This window comes from Trichechus manatus, unplaced genomic scaffold (genome assembly GCF_000243295.1).
Source record: "Trichechus manatus latirostris isolate Lorelei unplaced genomic scaffold, TriManLat1.0 scaffold00120, whole genome shotgun sequence".
Classification (NCBI taxonomy): Eukaryota; Metazoa; Chordata; class Mammalia; order Sirenia; family Trichechidae; genus Trichechus; species Trichechus manatus.
Genome location: NW_004444056.1, coordinates 1,722,845 through 1,739,503, shown reverse-complemented (window position 1 = coordinate 1,739,503; position 16,659 = coordinate 1,722,845). Strand labels below are relative to the sequence as shown.

The 16,659-nt window shown below is 38.8% G+C and overlaps 1 protein-coding gene across 2 annotated transcripts in view; it reads right to left on the bottom strand.

Annotated features, from left to right (window-relative positions):
- CENPP (centromere protein P) overlaps window positions 1-16,659 on the bottom strand; it is a 391,733-nt gene that overhangs the window by 322,824 nt on the left and 52,250 nt on the right. The window lies entirely within an intron of this gene.

Here is a 16,659-nt window from a genome sequence, read left to right as displayed (position 1 = left end):
GGAAGAGAGACTAGATAAATGGGAGCTCCTAAAAATCAAACACTTAAACGCTCATCCAAAGACTTCTCCAAAAGAGTAAAAAGACAACCTACCGACTACGAAAGAATTTTTGGCTACAACAAATCTGATCAGCGTCTGATCTCTAAAATCTACAAGATACTGCAAAACCTCAACAACAAAAACACAAATAACCCAATTAAAAAATGGGCAAAGGATATGAACAGGCACTTCGCCAAAGAAGATATTCAGGCAGCTAACAGACAGATGAAGAAATGCTCACGATCAGTGGCCATTAGAGAAATGGAGATCAAAACTACAATGAGATATCATCTCTTCCCAACAAGGCTAGCATCAATCAAAAAAACACAAAATAATAAATGCTGGAGAGGCCGTGGAGAGACTGGAACATTTATACACTGTTGGTGGGAATGTAAAATGGTACAACCACTTTGGAAATCAATTTGGCGCTTCCTTAAAAAGCTAGAAATAGAAGTACCACATGATCTACCTATCCCACTCTTTGGAATATATCCTAAATAAGAGCTGTCACACGAATAGATGTATGCACACCCACGTTCACTGCAGTGCTGTTCACTATAGCAAAAAGATGGAAACAACTTAGGTGCCCATCAATGGACGAACGGATAAACAAATTATGGTATATCCACACAATGGAATACTACGTAACGATAAAGAACAAAGATGAAGTCGTAAAATATCTTGTAACATGGAGGAAGCTGGAGGTCATTATGCTGAGTGAATTTAGTCACAGAAGGACAAATATTGTATAAGACCGCTATTATAGGAACTCAAGAAAAGGTTTAAACACAGAAGAAAACATTCTTTGATGATTACAAGGGTGGGGAGGGAGGGTGAGGGTTATTTACCAACTAGATAGTAGATAAGAATTAGGTGAAGGGAAGAACAGCACACACTACAGGGGAAGTCAGCAAAACTGGACTAAACTGACTGGCCATGGCTGTCCATGCCTCATTCCACAGCCACCATGCTGGGGCTGGAGAACCCAGCCCATCAACATGAACCACTATACCAGAAAGAAGAGTGCAGCCGAGAGCATGCTGGACATCACCCTGCTAATGGCCAATGCCTCTCAGCTGAATACAATCAAACACTTTGAGGGACTGAGGAGCAGGGATAGGGGTCTGGGGACCATGCTTTCAGGGGACATCTAGGTCAACTGGCATTACAAAGCTTATTAAGAAAATGTTCTTCATCCCACTTTGGTGAGTGGCATCTGGGGTCTTAAAAGCTTGCAAGTGGCCATCTAAGATGCATCAATTGGTCCCAACCACCTGGAGTGAAGGAGAATGAAGAACATCAAAGATACAAGGAAAGTATTAGCCCAAGAGAAAGAAAGGGCCACATAAACCAGAGACCTCATCAGCCTGACATCAGAAGAACTAGAAGGTGCCTGCCTACCACCAATGACCACCCTGACAGGGAACACAACAGAGAGTCCCTGATGGAGCAGGAGAGAGGTGGGGTGCAGAACTCAAATTCTAGTAAGAAGACCAGACTTAATGGTCCGACTGAGACTGGAGGAATCCCAGAAAGCATGGCCCCTGGATTCTCTATCAGCCCAGAACTAAAACAATTTCCAAGGCCAACTCTTCAGACAGGGATTGGATTGGACTGTGGGACATAAAGTGATACTTGTGAGAAGTGTGCCTCTTAGCTCAAGTAGATACAGGAGACTAAATGGGCAGCTTCTGTCCAGAGGTGAGATGGGAAGGCAGAGAGGGTTAGGAGCTGGTTGAGTGGACATGGGGAATCAGGGGTGGAAAGGAGGAGTGTGCTGTTAGTTTATCGGGAGAGCAATTAGAGTCACATAACTATGTATAAATTTTGTATGGGAAAAAATAAAAAAATAAAAACGTTCATTGGAAATATGGAGAAAGTGCTAGTGTTGGAAAAACATCATTTTGCAACCATCATAGTAGAGTGGATCAGGCAAGAATCATTAGTGTATGCTAAAGCGAAGGAGGGAAATTTTGATGAAAAGCAGTATCTGCAGGGTCATAAAGTGTCTCCTCACAATCTGCTTATTATTTGCAAGAGAGAAAAATGACCAGTAATCATACAGTGGAGAAATCTGGCAACACTTTGACTGAGTGATCAAAATTAACATCAACTACGAGGGATAGATATTCTAGGTAGGACAAAACATCACCTATACAGTATTTTGCCTGAGAATGCATACCATAAAGATTAGACAAAGACAAAAATAGGAAATGTATTGAAAAATAAAAATTGTTTTTATTTTTATTTTTTTAAACACTTTTCTTAAAAGTGTTAAATTTATAAAAGACAAAGGCTCTAGAATTGTTTCAGATTAAAGGAAGTCAGAGACATGACAACTAAATGGAATACTTGACCCTGAGCTGGATCTTGTACTGCAGTAGAAAAGAAAATGCAATAAAGAACATTATGTGGTGAATTATCAAAACTGGAATATGGAAGTATTATATCAATGTAAATTATGAAGTCAGTCACTTTACTAAGGTTATATAAAGGAATATCCCTTATAAATGCACACTAAAGTATTTAGGGGAACAGAGCCATTATACATATAATGTGTCCTCAAACGGTTCAGAAAAAATAAATCTATACACACACATACAATCGAGGGGGGAGGGCATTCATGAGTGCATGTTTGCAAATGATAAAGCAAATGGGATGAACTGCCAACAGCAGGTGAATGTGAGTAAAGGGTATAAGGGCGTTTGTTGCTGATATCATTTTTTGTGTGCAACTTTTTGAAGTTTAAAAATATTTCAAAATAAAAACAATGGTGTACTTTTCAGATGATAGTTTTCCAGACAAACAACAGCTGAGAAAATACATTACAGCAGAACTGAGCTACAGAAATGCCAAAGGAAGATCTTCAGATGGAAGACAAATGATACTAAATGGTAACCTGGAACATAAGATATGAAGAAAGAGTAACGGAAATATTAAACACTGTGTAAATGTAACAAAGTATTCTACTTCTCTTAAGATCTTTTAATTAGGTATGACCATTGAATATTAAAAATTATAACATTGATGGGGTTTTCAATGTATACATATGAATGTAATTCATACGAAAACAACAACACAAAGCAGGGAGGAAAATGGGATTTATATCTTCTAGGCTTTCTAGCCAGTGCTTGAAGTAGTAAATACTAAATCTAAGCAGACTGTGAAAAATTAGGTTATGTACGTTGTAATCTCTATAGGGGCCAATAAAAAAATAACACAAAAAGATAGAGCCAAAAAGTCTATAGATAAATTAAAATGAAATACTAAAAAATACTTAAATAATCCAAAAGAAGGTAGGAAAGGGGACCAGAGGAACAAAAAAAACAGAGGACAAACAGGAAAAAAAAAATCTTTTATTTGAAAAATGAAATAAAAGAGGAACAGCTCGGTTAACATACAGCTACATATAAGCAAGTACTTAACAGAGAATACTGGAGATTAAGTGTTTAAATTTAGTTCTATATCTATTAAAAATATTTTTAGCGTCTGAGAGAACAAACTACTCTCCAAAGAAAATAGGCCTGTAAAGAGCAGCAATGACTTCATTATAGCTTACAGGAAAAAGTAACATGATACTTTAATCTCCATCAAACAAGGGAACAACAAAATAAACTCTTAATCATGTGATGAGTAAGCAAAGAAAAAAATCTTAGAAGCTAAAACTGCCAAAATTTAAAATGTATACAGACATACACACATATTTACTGAGAGAAAGAGACACACTATCATGTTATATAAATTTTAAAAAAGAACCTTATTGAAAAGTGGAGTAATTCATAACTCTTTAACCTCATTCGCCATAAAGGGCATTCTGTTACAGCATAGCATTTTTCTTACTTACAGGAAGAAATTTTGCGCGCGCGCGCGCGTGCGTGCGTGCGTGTGTGTGTGTGTTGGCTCTTAGATGTTATAAGATTAACTATAACTTATCTAATTTTTCCAAGCAAAGTCCAAACTTCACTAAATGTAAAACAGATGTTATGAATTTCTTTCACAAAATGTTGGCAATGATACATTTCAGTTTCAACCAGAGTAGTTAGAAAACTAAAATAAATGTAAGCATCTTTTACTTGAGGATAAAGCAAAATATGAAGAGCAATATAGAATAAAATTCTACGTTTTTATTCCAAAAAGAAAATACAAGGACTATTAATTTTAAAATCAAGTGAATATCAGAAGTTAATTCACTTAATATTATCAGTCACTCTCATACACTGCTGGAGGCAATGCAAAACACTACAGCCACTTTGGAATACAGTTTAACAGCTTGTCATAAAGTTAAACAATCCAGTAATTCCACTGCTGGTTATTTACCTTACTGAAAAGTAAACTGAGGGTCACACAAAAAATTCTATACGAATGTTCATGGCAGCTCTATTCATAATCACCAGAAACTAAAAATAACCCAAGTGTCCTTCAATAGCTGAAAGGATAAACAAACTGTGGTATATCCCTTTAATGGATTACTGCTCAGTAATGAAGAGAAAGGAACTACATCATGGATGTATCTCAAAGGCATTATGTGATTGCATTTAAAAGACAGTCTTTAAAACCCAAAACTCTAGTGACAGAGAACAGATCTGTTTTTGCCAGGGGGTTAAAAGTTAAGGGCCACCACCCATCTGTTTGCCTAACTGTGATGGCTTACAAGTTGCTCTGATGCTGGAAGCTATGACTTAGGTTGTAATAGATTGAATTGTGTCCTCCCAAAATGTGTTATAAATCCTAAAGTCTATGCCTGTGGTTATAATCCCATTTGGGAAGGGTTTCTCTTTGTTATGTAAATGAGATAGCATTAGTGTAGGGTGTGTTGTAAATCAATCTCTTTTGAGATGTAAAAGAGATTAAACAAGCAAGACAGCAAACAGAGATGAGAGAAGATTGATGCCAAGCCACACAGAGATCACCAAGGAACTGGGAACAAGCTGAAGAGACAAGGACCTTCCTCCAGAGTCCACAGAGAGAGAAAATCCTTTCCCAGAGCTGGCACCCTGAATTCGGACTTCTAGTCTCCTAAACTGTGAGAAAATAAATTTCTGTCTATTGAAGTCATCCATTTGTGGTATTTCTGTAATAGCACGAATAAGAGCTACAGAACAGAGGTGTCTGGCATATTTAGGGTGGCTGGCCTAGAAGCAGGCCTGACTACATTTTTGTTACAAGCTCCTGCTTCTGCATTCCTGAGAGTGCAACTCTGTCTTCTTCACATTCATAAGCATATGGACTTGGGTCTCTGGCTGGGTGGGACCAATAGCCAAGCTAGCTGTGCTTAGACAAGTCCAGGCAAGCCTAGGGAGGGTCTGAGAAAACAATCTTTACCAGAATATGGTCATGCCTAGGCAAGTCCAGACAACCCGAGGCAAGTTAAGGGAGGGTCAACCAATCAAAATCTTAGTGGAAGATTCCTGATTTCACCCTATGATATCCCTGCAAAGCACCCACCCCTTGAATTCGATGGTTTTAACGCTCTGTGGGCTAATATCTCCCCATTCAAATGTTTCTTATGCTTTCAATAAATCTCTTTGATTTTACTTTAACAGGGTATGAGAGTTTTACTCTAGGAGAGTTCTTAGCATGCCAGCAGGATTTGAAGGCATCTTATCTTCAGTGAATCCCAAGAAGTTGAGAACCTGGAGACAGGCACCAGCATGAGGCTCTTTTATCTCCACAAATTCTCAGGAGCTGCTCATGGTAAGCCCCCACGAATCTCAAGCTTTCACTTTGTTGCACAGACAACTCTTCAAGATTTATTCCTAGACTTCTGTTTTTGTTTTCACTTTCTGTCTGCTATCTGAACATTCTGATGAGTTCTTTGAGACTACCATCTAGTGGCATAACATTGTAGTAGAACATTATCAGAACTTGGGTTTGAAGACAGTCCAAATTCTATTTTTTCAGAACACATCAGTTTATTAGTGTTCTGTCTTAGTTATTTAGTGCTGCTATAATAGAAATACCACAAACAGATGGCTTTAACAAACAGAAATCTATGCTCTCACAGTTTAGTAGGCAAGAAGTCCGAATTCAGGGTGCCAACTCCAGGGGAAGGCGTTCTCTCTCTTTTGGCTCTGGGGGAAGGTCCTTATCATCAATCTTCCACTGGTCTACAAGTTTCTCAGCGCAGGTATACCGGTCCAAAGGACACACTCTGCTCTTGGCACTTCTTTCTTGGTGGCATGAGGTCCCTCTCCTATCTGCTCGATTTTCTCTCTTATATCTCAAAAGAGGCTGGCCCAATATACAGCCTAATCCGGTAGATTTAGTCCTGCCTCATTAACATAACTGCCTCTAATGCTGCTTCATTAACATCACAGAGGTTAAGATTTATAACACTTGGATAATCATATCAGATCACAAAATGGTGGACAACCACACAGTACTGGGAGTCATGGCCTAGCCAAGTTGACACACATTTTGGAGAGACACAATTCAATCCATAACATGCTTCTTCAGACTGTTTGCATGTGCAGATTACTTAGTAAGAAGGAGAATGTCATGATCAAGGCCCTGGTGCAGTTTTGTACATTGATCACTGGCATACACTTGTTAAGGGAAATTTAGAGGCTCAATGACCATTGTTGGACTCATTTGACCTAGATAAATTAACTTTTCTGCGCAGCAACTTGGATTCTAAGAGATACCATGTAAAACAGCCACAGTGGGAAGTCTATTTTAATTGGTATTTAAAAGCCTCTTAAAGGTAGAAGTACAGCCAGAATGCTTCTTAGAAGCTAGGATGGCGAGTCTTTGTCTCACATACTTTGGACACGTTACCAGAAATGGCCAGCCCCTGGAGAATGACATCATGCTTGGTAGAGGATCAGTGAGAAAGAGGAAGACCTTCAATGAGATGGAATGACACCGTGGCAGCAACAATGAGCTCAAACATAGCAACAATTGTGAGGATGACGCAGGACAGGGCAGTGTTTCATTCTGCTGTACATAGGGTCACTATGAGTTGGGGAACTGACTCAATGGCAAGCAACAAGAAAGGACATCAGTAGAGTAAATCTGCATCCTTAAAGACACTGTTTCTAAACAAACAAAAAAAACCCTGTTGCCATCAAGTCAATTCTGACTCATAACAAACCTACAGGATAGGGCAGAACTATCCCATAGAGATTCCAAGGAGCAGCTGGGGGATTCAAACTGCCGACCTTTTGGTTAGCAATGCTCCCTGTTTCTAAACAGTCCAAAGAAATTATGAAATTGCAATGTCAGAGCTCTATAACTCCTTCAGCCGTTTTTTCCGATCCTGTCTCTGACTCTGTCTCTGAACCTTCTCCCTCTTCTGCTTCTCCTATAGTTACTCCCATTTATCCTCCTTTACCTTCTTATACTCCTGCTGAAATGCCTTTTAAAATTACCTTTACTCCCCGGTCCAAAGCTGAACTTTATGCAATCGTAAAAGATTTTCCCAACATGGGAAGAATCCTACAAAGGTACTGTAGAATTTAAGATTTTAGCAGCAACTTATCAGCAAGGGATATCTGACTTGCGAAGAAAAAGATGAAAGCATTTTTAATTACCAGGATAGACTAGGAAAATTTTTCTTAACCACAGTAAATTTAGAGCTTATACAGGGACTAAACCTAAGAACCTGCACTCTTCAGTTTGTTTCTATTGCAAAAAACCTGGACATTTTAAGAATTGTGTAATATTAAAAATAATAATAAAAAAATGGGTACCTCACCCTGTAATGATCTTTCCATTAAGACCAAGTGAGGCAGCTCTGAGGAACAAATAGAGGCTTTTTCAACAGTGGCTTTAAATTCACAAAAAGAAACTGTTATCTAAATTAACAGGAACCCTGTGTGATGGTGAAGATTGTGTGTCAACTTGGCTGGGCCATGATTCTCAGTGTTTTAGCAGCTGTATAATGTTGTGATCAATTCCCTGTTGAAATCTGATATGTAATCACCTCCATGATGGAATCTGCTGAATGGTATCAGCAGGTGTGGGTCCTGTGGCAGCTCACCACCACGTCAACTTTCATCTCTCCATCATCCATCACCTACTTCCTTCCTGCTCACCTTGCCAAGGTTTTTGGATTGTTCTGGATCCTGCAGCTGCTTCCTGTTCATCTGACCGATGATTCTCAGGACTTGAGCTAGCAGCTTACCTGCTGTCTTAGTCATCTACTGCTGCTATAACAGAAATACCACAAATGGATGGCTTTAACAAAGAGAAATTTATTCCCTTGTAGTCTATACAAGTCCAAATTCAGGGTGTCAGCTCCAGGGAAAGGCTTTCTCTGTTGGCTCTGGAAGAAGGTCCCTGTCATCAATCTTCCCTTGGTCTAGGAGCTTCTCTGTGCAGGAACCTCAGGTTCAAAGGATGTGCTCTGCTCCTGGCACTGCTTTCTTGGTGATAAGAGGTTCCCATGTAGCTCTGCTTACTTCTCTCTTTCATATCTCAAAAGAGATTGGCTTAAGACACTATCTAATCTTGTAGATCCCATTAATACAACTGCCACTAATCCATTTTATTACATCATAGTGATAGAATATACAACACAAAGGGAAATCACATCAGATGACAAAATCATACAATACTGAGAAACATTACCTAGCCAAATTGATGGATATTTCCGGGGGACACAATTCAATCCATGACACCTCTCGATCTTGGGATTCATTGATCTTCACAGCCTGTGAGCAACAGCTATGCTCTCCAACCTGCCAATCTTGGGTTCACCAGCCCCTGTGGCTAAGTGAATCAGGAGAAGCCTTGTGGTCTTGCTTACTGATCTTGGGATTCGTCAACCTTCACAGCCTGTGAGCAAGAGCTCTGCTCTCCAACCTGCTGATCTTGGGTTCACCAGCACCCCCGCGGCTACGTGAATCAAAAGAAAGCTCTATCCTGATCCACAGATTTAGGACATTCCAGCCTCTACAATTACATGAGCTGTTTCCTTGATATAAATCTCTCTCTATATATACACTTTACTGGTTTTCCTTCTCTAGAGAACGCAGCCTAAGACACCGTGTACATTTTTAACTGACCCTGGTACCACACTCTCAATAAACCCTACATGTTTACAAAAGCATCTACCCTATAGTAATGAAACTTCTAAAATTACAGGGGTTACTAATCAAGAACAAATTTTCATCTATTTTAATTAGTATATCAAGGCCTTTTAAAAGATATTTTTAAAAAATCAGTAGCTACCTTAAAGTACTCTCCAATTGCAGGAACTAGCAGATTTAAGATCTAACACAAGAGACTAAGTCTCTAGCCAGCAGAATGAATTAAGATCAAAAAGGAAACCAAAAGCTTCAACCTTAGAGCTTAACATCTTTGATAAATGAGCCTGGATTCCCCCACCACCAGGACATTGGTTTGGGTTTCAGATTGAAAAACACTGTAAGCTGAATATAATAGAAGTAATTTGGAATTTCAGTGATCACTTTGGGAAAATGAGCTCCCATCTGTGTTGTCTTTTCTTTCATCTTTGGAGATCTTTTGTTTAGTGCCAGAGGGTCTGAGAATCCTCCATCTGAGGCTCTGGCAAGTTAAAAAGTTTTATATAAAACCTGTTTTTTCTGTTAAATCGTGTCAATTTTACCAAAGATTGCTATATACACTTTACATTCCCCATATGTTTGTCTTGTGTAGTACTGTATAGGCCTGACCTTTGAGCTGTCCTCACAGAACAGTGAGTTTACGTGGGTTTTTTTGTTGTTTCATTTTGTTCTGAGAGCTTGCCTCTAGTCTAGAGCATTTGTGTTTACGTTTCTGTCTTGTATTAGGTTAAAGGTCATAGCTGGTGTTTTTCATAGTTCCTAATCTTCTAAGAAACACTGCTACTTGAGTCAGTCTTATGATTTGGACTTTTAGTAATCACATTTTAATCAGTATAATAAGGCCTCAAAAAGAGAAAAATTATTCTAAATTGCTTCCTTAAAGGATCCTATAAAGCTTGCAAGGACAGGGTTAAGAAAATATAATAATTTCCTACCTCCAGATGGTATTATTAAATTAGATTTCTTTAAGGAACATACTCTGATTGGTTTAATGATAAACGAGTGCTTATATAACTATTACAGTCCAAATATTTCCAGGAATTAATGAAAGTGAATTCACTCTGACAAAGATTTTTACGTTCTGTATTACGTCTATCTTAAAAGGAAAACCTAAGTAATATAAATTAGATCACTGTATGAATTTTATTTTTAATTTAAAGAGAAAGGGGTAATTTGTCTCAAGGTAAAATCGGTAGTTTCAGAATGGAGAAAAGGGAGGCATAGGACAAAGCAAGGAAGGCAAAAAAAAAAAGGATAGCCAAGAACTGATGGATTCATTTTAAAAATTGCTAAAGAGCTTTGATATTTACTGGTAGATAAAAGGTTCTGATAAAGAGAAGGCAAAACTGCTTACCACAATAACAATAAAAGAGAAAGAATTCAATTATCTTTTGTCTTTCAAAAGGTCAACTTGAACATATGTGAATTAATAGGGATGACCATTCTTATCTTCAAACATAAGCCAAAAGACAGGGAGGGTGAGTCAAAATCAGGTCTCTTGGGCTCTGTAAAATCGACCTGGGGGCAGTGTCTGACCTCCTCCACCCCACAAAAGGGAAAAAGAACCACAATCAACAGTGCAAGGCTGACTCCCATAAGGCTAAGGCCAGATAAGCCTCTTCTCTCCGCCATCTTTACTAATTCTGACACCAATCATTCCTTACATAGCACTACCCTGCTGGGTTCGATAAGTCATTGTAATGGCCACACAGAACTCACAGACCATACTCAAAATTATGGGGTTTATCAAAAGGGAAGTAACAGTTACAATTCAGGCAAAGGAACACTCAGGATACAGTTCTTTCATCAGGACAGCCTCTCCCCAGCTGTCCTCCCAGGTACGCATCTCCCTGGCCCTCGGCCTCTGCCCAAAGGCACTCAGCTTTCTCTTTCCTCTTTCTGTGGGCCAGGGAAGCCCATTGTGCCATCTCCTGCTGCCAGGTCACTCCTTCCTCTAAGGTGGTGGGCTCCTCCTCTCTGCTCTGGAATTGGGTCTCTTTTAAGGCAAAACTGACCAATCCTGTGGGTAGGCCACAATTACCCTATCACACAATCACCTGGGTGGTAGTTACAAGACCAAAAATGCCACCTGCAAAAAGCACCAGAGTTCCCCAGCCTCTAAGGTCATATACCTCCAGGGAGTTTTTGAAGTACCCTTCCCAAATAGGTGGAGACTTTTTTTTTTTTTTTTAATTGTACTTCAGGGGAAGGCTTACAGAACAAATAGTTTCCCATGAAACAGTAGTACACATGTTGTTTTATGACATTGGTTAACAACCCCACAACATGTCAACCCTCTAACTTCTCAACCTTTTTTTTTGGTGAAAATACACATAGCCAAAGATATACCATTTCAAAAATTTCTACATGCACAGTTCAGTGACATTGACTACACTCTAGGTGGAGACCTTTCAAGACAAAAGAAAACAAGAAAAGTGCTGCCTTACTATAGTTATCAGAAATTGGGTGGATGCTCATCATAAAAGAACTATAAACAAGTTCTCTGTATTGTAAAGGAATTCTAAGAAGCTGAAAGATAGAAATCAGAATGAGACACACCTGAAATGGCCTGGGGAAATGCTTCCACTCCTAGCCAGAGACTTAAGGTTATATCCATATCAATGAATTGGCCAGGCTGAGCAGAGACTTTGTGATTTGCAAAACCAAGTGATAAAATCTTAAAGAGCAAACGTTACATTGGGGAATAAATGAGAAATAGTTAGAGTTTGAATAAAATTAAACTTTATTTCAACAGTAACTATGTTTTATGGTATACAGGCTTAAAATATTTTCCAAGATCTTCAGGATATTAAATTGAGTTAATAGATATTCATTATAATTTAAGTTCATATACTTTTGCTTTTTATGCCACACAGAAAGCATACACACACACACACACACACACACACACACACACACACACACACACACACACACACGAGTCTGCTAATGAGCGTGTTCATTTTTGCCACTTAAAGAATTATAGTATACAAGATAATGTTTAAAAGGTTTATTAAAAGGGAATTAATCTGATATGTTCGAAGTTTTTACCTGTCTGGCTAAAGTTTGATGGGTAAATTTATGAGATTTTTAAGAACTTTTGGTATCAAATAATACATAAAGCAAAGAACTGGGTTTCTCACTGTTAAAACAACAAAATTTTCTTTGATTACTGGGTTGAAGAGTTAATTTATTCTTCATGTAATCTGCCTTGAAGGCAAAGGTTAGGCCTCTCAATAGAATAAAAATTCCTGAGTCGAAACCCAAGCTACATGGTTTTGAAAGAAAAAAAGGGGGGTTAGCTTTTTCTCTTTTTTTTAACCTTAAGATCTTTGATAAAAATCACAAATATTGTTTCTCAGTGACTTATAATAAACTCCTGACAATTTTGAAACTTCATGGAAAGCCACAAATGTTTCCGCTGTATAAAAGGAAAACTACTAAAAAGGTTTATTTAATGTGTTATGAGGTCATGAGTTACATAAAACATGCTGACAAATCAAGAGAAGTGCTTGACTTTCTTTGGGTTAAAAGAAAATTTATACGTTAGTGTTTCCTCTTATGTTTTTCCCTGATATGTCATAACTTTATTATTTTTTAATTGTTAACTTGGTCATAACTTTATTTCTTTTGAATCTAGCATCATCAAAGCCAATGGTTTTAACTGGGGAATTCACATTGCTTACCTGTGGAGTTTTTTATGACTATTCAGATGTCTAGAGAAACCAAATGACCTTTGCACTGGGCAAACCTGCTGCAAAAGATCTCTTTAAAGTTCTAAAAAGTGTAGACATCACTGTGATGACTAAGGTGCGCCTGACTCAAGCAATGGTCTCTTCTTGTGTTTGTGTGTGTGTATGTGTGTGTTTGAATAACTTCATGTTTTATTCTCTCTTAGCTGCAATCCTGGAAATGCTGTCTGAGTATCTGAGGGGGGAAAAAACGCCACTAGTGTTCACCTGGCACTTCCTGGAAATCTCCAGTTAAAGATCTGTGATCTCACAGGGACTGTTTCTGTAGATGAGGAGGACAGCTGGAATTCTGCCAGAGTTTGTATTTGTCTCAACCTGAGAAAATGATCATTCTTGGCAGTGAGGATTATCTCCACTGCCTGGCACCTGCATCACAACTAGTCATCCTGGTTGGGGACTGAGAAGCTGTTTATGCATTTGAAGAGGATGACTTACATGAACTGGCCAGAAATCTGGAGGATTTCATTAAATTTGGCCTCCAGCAGCTTGTCTAAAAGGTTTATATTTTTTTAGAGGAAACCTCAGAACCAGAAGTAAGGTCCCAATTTCACTGCAGGATATTTTGCTGGGTATGTACATTCTGTGTTTCAATAAAAGATGAAAATACTTTTTTTATATACATACAATTTATTTTATTTATTTTTTGTTGTTTAGCATATACACAGCAGCACATACACCAATTCAATAATTTCTACATGTACAACTCAGTGACATCGGTTGCGTTCAAGTTTGTGCAGCCATTTTCACCCTCCTTTTCTGAATTTTTCCTCTCCCATTAACATAAGCTCACTGCCCCCTCAAGTTTTCTCTGCCAACAAATCTTCAAAAATTGTCTCTGTATTTTCTGTTATCTCCCCCATTCTGGTACTCCAGTCACTTTTAGGTTATTCCTCTTGATAGAGTCCTACATAATTCTTAGGGTTTCTTCATTCTTTTTAAATCTTTTTATCTGATTTTTCCTCAAATAAGTTGGTGTCAAGTGCTTTATCTTCAATCTCACTAATTGCGACTTCCATTGCCTCAATTCTGCTGCTATGACTTTCTATTGAGTTGTCTAATTCTGAAATTTTATTGTTAATCTTCTGGATTTCTGATTGCTGTCTATTGATTCTTAAAGCCTGTTAAATTTGTCATTATGCTCTTCTCTAATCTTCTTAAGTTCCTCTATTGCTTTGTCTGTGTATTCCTTGGCATGTTTTGCATTCTGCATGGTCTCCTTCGTGATTTCCTGAAGAGATCTGTATATTAATCTTTTGTATTCTACCTCTGGTAATTCCAAGAAATTCTCTTCCTCCAGAAAATTTCTTGATTCTTTGTTTTTGGAGCTTGCTGAAGCCATCACGGTCTGCCTCTTTATGTGATTTGATACTGACTGTTGACTCCAAGCCTATCAATAAGTTATTATATTTATTTATTTTATGTTTGCTTACTGTGTCCTAGCTTCTTGTTTTATTTTGTTTTGATATGCCCAAATAGGCTGCTCATGTGAGCTAGTTTGATTACTGGTGCCTTTCAAGCTCTAACGTCCTGTCACCAGGTGGTTAGATCTGTTACTAGGTATGTAAGCCTAGGAGTCTGTTTACCTTTCTTGTATGGATTCAGCTCAGGTGTTCAGGTAGTTGGCCACCAAGTGTGTGGTGTAGGCTCTCACCTACAGTCCTAGACAGGCAGGGGTGACTGGTGTAGGCACAGGTGTCTGGCTGCAGTAGGGGGCACATGCTGAGCAAGGCAGAGGGCTGACAGCTGCCCCTGAGTGTCTGGGAGGAAAGTGTGTCCCTGTTCCCTAGAGAATGCAGGTGGTTGGGTTTGGCAACCAGACTATGAGCACCCAATGTTGTTGGCTATAAGGACTGGGAGGCAACACTTACTCTTGGACCCCTGTCACAGGTGGCTAGGTGGCGTGGGTGGAACCACCAGTCATCAGACCCCTGGTGTGGGTAGGTGAGCACCCTGCTTAATGGGCAGAGCAGTGTCATATGTCACGAACCTGCTACTTCACCATATAGCTGATACCGTTGAGGTTAGGCTTCAGGTATATACCCTGTTGTACTACGGTAATGAGGGCCTATGCTGTTGAAATGGGCCCACACAGGTCTATGCAGCAGTGAAACGCACTCAAAATCTGTGGGTCCTCTTATGCCTGTGGCTCGGCAAAAGAGCAGTGCCCACCCTGAGTTCTCAGTTTACAGGAGCTAGCAGATTATTTTTTCCTGTTAATTTGTTCCCTCTCCGACGCTGGGAGAATGGCTCAGGGTGCGTGACGAGTCCCAGTTCCAACCCAGGGAACTTGGCAATTTTTAAATCCAGCCCGGGACTCAGTGCAGAGCAGGGAGGGAGCACCCCCTAAGTTTTCTATCTAATCTTTCAAGACAGTTCTGAAAAGAGCACAATGCTCAAGGCAAACACTCTTTACTAGTTAAGAAGCCATGGTCTTTTCAATCACTAAATATGCATGTGAAAGATGGACAATGTAAAAAAGAAGAGTTGATGAATTTGAATTGTGGTGTTGACGAAGAATATTAGTCTTAGAATAAATAAAACCAGAATGCTCCTTAGAAGTGAGGATGGTGAAACGTTGTCTTCCTTACTTTGGACATGTCATCAGGAAAAGACCAATCACTAGAAAAGGACATCATGTTTGGTAAAGTAGAGGATCAGTGAAAAGGAGGGAAATCCTCAATGAGATGTACTGACACAACAGCCACAACGACAGGCTCAACCACATCAAAGATCAAGCAGATGGCATAGGACTGAGTAATGTTTCGTTCTATTACACACAAGGCTGTCATGAGTCAGAGCCGACTCTACGGCAACTAACAACAACAACATCCACTATTAGAACCCTACAATCCATTCTCCCTGCAGCATGCAGAATAATTCTTTTTAGAATTGGACACTTCTGCCTTCTTCTCCCAGCTCTGATTAAAACCTTTCAATAGCTTCACTCCGATCTTAGGACTAAAATCAAACTCCTCATACCAAACACCACACAGTCTGAACCTTACATACTTTTACAGCCTCATTTTATACTACACTCCCCTGCTCCTGCTCCCCTCCAGTCACACCGGCCTTCTATCAGTTGCTCACAGATGCCATGCTCCCTCCTGGCACAGTGCCTATGCACAAGCTATTCCCTCTGTCTATGACATCTTTGTTAGTCTACATCTATTTGTTTTTCAGATTTCAGCTCAAGCTTCAGAAAACCTTTTCATGTTCTCCCTGATAGTTAGCTTACTGATAGATCCTTCAACAGTATTATGTAATTGTCCTTTGTAGCATTTGACACAATTGCAATTTTAGATTTATGTGATTATTTTATCACCGTATTTTTACACAAATAACGCACACCTTCTACGTCTCAGTGCATTTTACATTTGTTTGCCAACCATGCCCTCCCCCCATGAGGTATTTCTATCAACGCCGCTATGCCAATTTTTCTTATATATTGCTGTGGAAAAAAAAAAAACTAGCATAGCGGTGCTTACGAAAATATCTCGTAGGGGAAGGGCATGGTTGGCAAACAAACGTAGCAGGCGTGTGTTATTTGGGTAAAAATACAGTAATATACAACTTCTCCACTAGCTGTAAATTCCACGAGGTCTAAGGATAATATTTGTTTGCTCACATTTTAACTTTAATATCTAGTACATAGTGAACACATGATAAATATTTACTGAATGACAGAATAATAGTCAGATATAAATGATATATTTCTTTTAATAAATATAAGCCAAAAAAATGGTGTTATGGTTTTAGACAAGATTTATTTATTTAAAAAGAAAAAGCAAACTTAAAACTATAAAGTAAAAACAGTTCCTAAAAAAATAAATTTGTAAATT